This window comes from Onychomys torridus, chromosome 3 (assembly GCF_903995425.1).
Source record: "Onychomys torridus chromosome 3, mOncTor1.1, whole genome shotgun sequence".
In the NCBI taxonomy this organism is placed as follows: Eukaryota; Metazoa; Chordata; class Mammalia; order Rodentia; family Cricetidae; genus Onychomys; species Onychomys torridus.
The window spans coordinates 62,697,621-62,705,120 of NC_050445.1; positions in this window are offsets into that span (position 1 = coordinate 62,697,621).

The window sequence follows — 7,500 nt, forward strand, 5'->3', positions numbered from 1 at the left end:
CTTTAGCATGGCTTAAGGTGAGCCTGCTTTCCTAGGGGTGGTATGTTGGCCAAGTGATTGACCGCACACAACGATTCTACCTCTTGACCAGAAGAGAATTTAGGGTTTTGTTTGTCTGTTCTTTGACTCTAACAGTACCTTAATTTGATTTTTTAAAATCTTTCTTTATATAGGTAAATCAGGGGGCGGGAGGGGGGAGGACAGGGGAACCCATGGCTGATGTATAAAATTAAAACACATAATAATAATAAAATAAATAAATAAATAAATAAATTTTTAAAAAAGTCATCATGTCTCAACTGTAATTTAAAACAGCAATAAAAAAAGGTAGAATTATTCAAATGATATACTAATTGATACACATATTTTTGTTGAAATTTCTTTGCATATTGTTTTGGGGTTTTTTTGACAAGCAGAATTTTTATATGAGTCTTTAAATAACTTGATTTTAATGTTTTGAAAACTTCTACACATAAGTAAGTGCACAAGAAGAATATTCTTCATCTTATTGTTGTTGTTGAATCTAAGTCCATGTGTAAACCTGCTTCTTTTACATTGAAATACTAGAAATAGCAGACAAGATGTGCGTCTCTGAGAAATCTACTATCACAGATGAAAGCATACATAGAAAGAATTGAGATCTCATGTTACGTATGTCTATGCCATTATTATTATTCTAAGAATCTGCATGGATGGTGGGCCTTTGTACATTAAATTCTGTCTCAAGGACTTTTGTGGCTGAAGTTTTGAGGTGAATTAGCAGTTCTTTTCCCACAGGAACAAACTGCTGGTCACAAACTTTCTGCCTTTCAATTTCAGTTACTTTATTTTGCAAATTGATCTCATGTTCTTCAAGTTTGGTAGAGGATCCTTTCCTTTTTCCCTTTATCCGTTTCCTTTATGACATGACTACCATCTTTTCTTATAAACTGTGACCCCACCTGCCCATCAGAAGTGTTGTAGTTGTTATTTTGCAGTGCTGAGAACCAAAATTAGGGCTAGGAAGGAGGTCTACCCCTGATCCAGAAACAATGTTAAAGAAAGAAGGCAAATGGCTACAATTAAGATAAATTCTTGGGCTGGCATGATTGTGGGAAAATGAATGATCTTTGTATTTCTGCAAGAAATGAAAAGTAACTTCCTGGAGAACATGCTGACAAACCATCACTTATATCACTTTTAGAGATGAAATTGCAGTATTACCTAAAATATCTAGTAAGCTGATGTAATCCAAAGGATCTAATAAAAGGAGACTAGTCAATTACACATAAAACAGAATACCATGTAGCGTTATATGACTGGCACTTATACTCCCCCCCACCCCCACCTCCTGAGATAAGTTTCTCTGCATAGCCCTGGCTGTCCTGGAACTCACTCTGTAGACTAAGCTGGCCTCAAAATCAGAGATCTATCTGCCTCAGTCTCCCAAATGCTGGGATTAAAGGTGTCAGCCCCTACTGTCCGGTGGCACTTGTACCTGTCAACATACTAACAATGTTTATGGCAATTCATATTGCTATTTGTGGTAGTCTGAATGTAATTGGCCCCCATAATCCCATAGGAAATGGCACTATTAGGAGGTGTGGCCTTGTTGGAGTAGGTATGGCCTTGTTGTAGGAACTGTGTCATTGTGGGGGCAGGCTTTGAGGTTTCCTATGCTCAGGATACTGGCCAGTGTCTCAGTCTCCTTCCTATTGCTTGCAAGACGTAGGACTCTCAGCTACCTCTCCGGTATCATGTCTGCCTGCATGCCGCCATGCCCCCCCTTCTCCATGAATCTCTGAAACTACAAGTGAGCCGCCTCAATTAAATGTTTTCTTTGTAAGAGTTGTTGTGGTCATGGTATCTCTTCACAGTAATAAAAAAAACCAACCAAGACACTCATTGACTCAAAGGAACAAGACCCTTCTTTTTCAGTTAAATAAAGCCTATAGTACACATGTATGTGATAAAAAAATTAAAGGCTATAACCAAATATCAAGTTACTATTTATATATACTACTTTCTTCATTAAAATCTAAAGGGAAGGCTGTGGACTTAGTTCAGTGGGTCAAGTGCTTGCTAAGTAAGCATGAGGTCCTGAATTCAGACCCCATGTCCAAAGCCTGGAGTGGCAGCATACACCTGCTGAGATGTGAAGACAAGGGGAATCTCTGGAGTGCTAGCTCATCTCAGAATATAAGTCACAGAAGTCTGCGAGACAGAACTTAGTGTATAAAGGCCACCATTCATGCAGATTCTCTACACAGAGCAGTGGCATAAAAACACGCCAAATATGATCTCGGTGCTTACTTGGGGTTCCTTTTAGCATTTGTTCTGATAACCAATGTTCAATATTGGGGGAAAAGGACCTCAAATACATATTTATTTTGCCTTTTAAAATCCTACTGACTTTTTTTTGTTATGTTGACCAGGCTGGCCTTGAACTCACAGAGATCCACCTGACTTTGCTTCCTAAGTGCTAGGATTAAAAGCCTGAGTCATTTCTCTGGGCTGCATCAGAAGACTTTTAAGAGCTAAATTTAACTTTCCACCTACCAGTTGTTCTAGCTGAAGCAGAAAAAGAAGCACTATGGTTTCTGAATTTATGTTGCCCTTTTGCAAATAAAGCAAACATTAAATAAGATATTAAGAAGTGAATTTTGTCAACTAGCTGAAAGTGCCTCAAAGTTCAAACCTTATTATAGTTCACCCTTGTCATTTTAAAACAAATACATGGACAAGAGAGCCTGGGAGAACTTTGGGACACTATGAAAAGTGTCCTAGCCCTCAGAGTATAGTCATGGAAAAAGAAAAGTGCCATATGAAAGGCACAGAAGAAATATTTCTAAATCTAGAGAGATATCCATCCAGGCACAAGTGGTCTATGGATCACCAAATAGACAGGAACAGAAAATAAATTTTCTTAAAATGTATTATAGTTAAAATATTAAAAATAAAAATAAATAAGCATGTTGAAAATTATGAGAGAAAGATGAAATCATTCATTTATAAAATCCATCAGGATAACACCTGATTGTGTGAGAGAAGCTTTAAAGCCAGAAGCATTTGGAAAGATGTACTCCATGTTCTGAAAGATCACAATGATCAACCCAGATTGTTATACCCAAATTATCTATTAAACCTAAAGGGGGACAAATGAAAGGAGTTCAGGACTACTAAGTCATGGCTGCAGAGGATAAGGAATATTTGAGTCTGAGGAGGACAAACACACTGAAGCATTCCAGGGAATAAATAAACAAGACCAAGACAATTACTCAAAAGAGATCTGAGAACACATCATAAAATCAACAAACGACAGAAACTAAAATCTGTATCTTAATAATATTAAAAATATTAACAGTCTCAACTCCTCAATAAAAAAAGATGCAGACTAGCAGGTTGGGTCAGGAAACAGGATCTATCTGTTGCCTCCAAGAAAGATGTCATACCACCAATGACAGAAACAACCTTAGGGTAAAACAATGGAAAAGGGAATTCAAACAAATGGCACTTGGGAACAGTCAACCGACCAAATGGACTTCAAAACAAGTCAGAAGAGATAAGGGGATTCTTCACATTCACCAAAAGAACAGCACACTAAGAAAATATAATTCTAAACATATATGCATCAAACAAATGTTCACATAATTTCATGTAAGTACTACTAGATTAAAAACCACTGATCGACTTCAATAAAGTGGTAGTGGATGACTTCAGTATCCTACTCACACCAAAATAGAGGTCGTCTGGTCAAGAACTAAATGAGAAACTTTGGAGGTGAAATGGAAAAAAATAATAAATTGGACATAGTGGACATCTACAGAACATTATATCCAAATCCTTCAGAACACATTTTCTTCTCAGCCTGTGAAACCATCTCCAAAATTGGTCATGTATTAGGATATAAAGCAAGTCTCAGCAACTCTGAGGAAACTGAAGTAACATCCTGTATGCCATCTGACCACAGTGGAGAAAAGCATCACACATTAACAGTGGCAGAAACTCCAGAAAGCACACAAACTTATGGAGCCCAAAACACGCCCTTCAACAATAACTAGGACAAAGAAAAAAATACAATAATTTCCTAGAATGGAATGGGAATGGAAAGTCAGCACACCACATCCCGTGTGACATAATAAAGGAGTTAAGAGGGACATTTGATACCTGTAGTGCCAAGGTTTCATAACAAGAACTTGGGGAGGACTTGGGGCTGGAAAAAATGGCTCCACAGTTAAGAGGACCTGTTGCTCTCTCGAGGACCACAGTCAGATTCTCAGCTCACAACCATTCATAACTCCAGTCCCGCAGATCTGATACCTTCCTCTCACCTTCTGGCATGCACATGGTGCACAATCATACATGCAGACAAAACACCCATACACAGTAAATAAATGTAACATTTTTCAATTTAAGAAATCTCAAAGTAATAATTTAAAGGTCTTAGGAAAACAAGAACAAACCAAATCCAAGAGCAGTAGACAGAAGAGATAGTCAATATAAAGGATGAGAATAATAAAATAGGGGTGAAAAGGATTATGAAAAAAGAATCAATGAATTGAAATACTGAAAGGGAGGGCCTGGAGCGATCCACAACTTCCTGTAAGTCCAGTTCCAGGGAACCTGACATCTCTTATGGCTTCCATGGGCTCTGTATTGGCATGCAGAAACTATCTACCCTCCACACCCACATATACACAGAAAATAAATATATAAGTACTGGGAAAAAAAGATTAAAAACCTTAAGTAAATTAAATAAAAGAGAGAGAAGACCCAAACTAACAAAATTAGAAAAGAAAAGAGATGCCAGATGCCATGTCAATGTTCAGCCTCTGAGGCCATGTTGACATCTGTGGTCTGTACTGCCACCAGAAACCACATTGCTGTCTGTACCTGGGGCTGCCTCAGGAGACCATGTTGCTGATGTCTATGTTCCATGCTGTGTTCCATAGCTCCAAAAGCTACGTGGAAGTCCATGATCCATGCTATCACTGGCTGATAGGTGAAAGGAAGCTTCTTTTTGCAGCTGTATTGCTGACTGCAGACTTGTAACTGAGAAAGAGACATTGAAGGCCTCAGTGGCAACCTCTCCCCTGAACAATCGCGCCCCCCTCCCCATCCACACAACAAGGAACAGTCTAGGCAGGAAGCTATTGAAGAGTCCTTGAAAACTGAGTAAGATGCTGAAGTGTAACTTCACAATTTATGGCTTCTATAGGGGGTTGGGGTGGGAGAGGTACTCAGTTTTCTTTAGGATGCTAGCCACTGGGAATTTGACCATGCTTCAGTGAGTATATGGGCAACACAAAGCGGACTTGCTGTATTTTTATTTATTTGGGGAGGTGCAAGGGGGGAGTGGACCTAGGAGGAAAGGAAAATGAGTGTGATTGAGGTGCATTGTATGAAGTCCCAAAATAATTAATAAAATATTTCTTTTTGCTTTTGTTTGTTTGTTTGAGACAAGGTTTCTCTGTGTACCTTTGCGCCTTTTCCTGGATCTCACTCTGTAGCTCATGCTGGCCTCAAACTCACAGAGATCTGCCTGCCTCTGCTTCCCCAGTGCTGGGATTAAAGGTGTGTGCCACCACTGCCCGGCTTAATAAAAATACTATGTTGAGGAAAAAAGAAATAAAGAGAGACATTATAATAGATATCAATGAAATTACATATTCCCTGCCTTATAACCCTGTCATGACAAAATTTATTCCCTGGAATATAGCCAGAATAAACATTTGTCTATAAATTACTTTTGGTATTTTTTTTTTTCACAGCAAAAGAAAAAGAACAAATATACCCTGAAATCAAAACCAGCTAGAGACACCAAAAGGAAAGTGAGGCCAATCTTCTTGATGAACATAGATGCAAAAATTCTCAATAAAGTGCTAGCAAACCAAATTCAAGATCCTATCAAAAAGATTATTCATCACAACAAGCTAACTTCATTCTATCATGCCCATGTTGGTTCAGATTCCAGAGCTGCAGAGATGGTTCAACATACAGACATCAACGAATGTTATCTGTCATAGAAATATATTCTGAGTCAGAAACCACACAATCATCTCATCTGGCACAGCAAAGGCCTTTTGTCAAAAACCTAGCATCCTTTTCTGTTGGAAGTCATGAATAAGCCAGGGCAGGAGGAAGCATTCCTTACTGTATCTAGAGGCTGTGTGTGACGGGCCTGTAGTTAACATAGTGCCCATGGAGGGGAAATCAAAGCATTCCCACAAAGGTGAAGAAGTCAAAGGTGTCCCCTGTCTCCTCCCCTATTAAATATAGTGCTTGAAGTCTTAGCTAAGACAATGTGACAAAAGAATGAAAAAACAGGGAAATGAACAGGAGACAAGGAAGGAAAAGTATTCCTTTCAGCACATGATTCTACACATGAGGGAGTCTAAACACTCCATTGAAAACAAACACTTACAGAGGATAAATAGATACTTTCCACAAAGTAACAGGATACAAAAAAGATACAAGGTCAATAACCTTTCCTGCCCAATGACAAACATACTGAGAAGGAAATCAGAGAAGTGTCTTTTTCATAGCAGCCCCTCACCAAAAAAAACCCAAAAAAACTTGGAAATAAACCTAACCAAAGAAGCTAAAGATGATCTACAATGAAAACTTTAACACCACACACACACACACACACACACACACACACACACACACACATCACATACCACATACACACACATCACACACACACACACACACACACACACCACATACACACACACACACACACATCACATACCACATACACACACACACACACATCACACACACACACACACACATCACATACCACATACACACACACACACACATCACACACACACACACACACACACACATCACATACCACATACACACACACACACACACACACACACACACACACACACACACAAATCTGAAAGTAGGTGCTAGAGAGATGACTCATTGACAAAATGACTCTACAGGAGGACCTGAGTTGAGTTCAATTCCTAGCACTCAGATCCAGTGGATCTACCACCACCTACAACTCCAGCTCCAGGGATAGGATGCCTTCTTCTGGCCTCCAGAGGTACCTACATCATGTACACACACACACACACACACACACACACACACACACAGCACATACCACATACACACACACACACACACATACACACACTATATACCACATACACACACACTTACACACACACATACACACATCCCACACACCACATACCACACACACACACATCACATACCACATACACACACACACACACACACACACACACACACACATCACATACCACATACACACACACACATACCACATACACACACTATATACCACATACACACACACTCACACACACACATACACACATCCCACACACCACATACCACACACACACACACCCCACATACTACATACACACACATACACCACACCACACACACTGCACACACACATACACCACACCACACACACTGCACACACACATACACCACACCACACACTGCACACACCATACACAC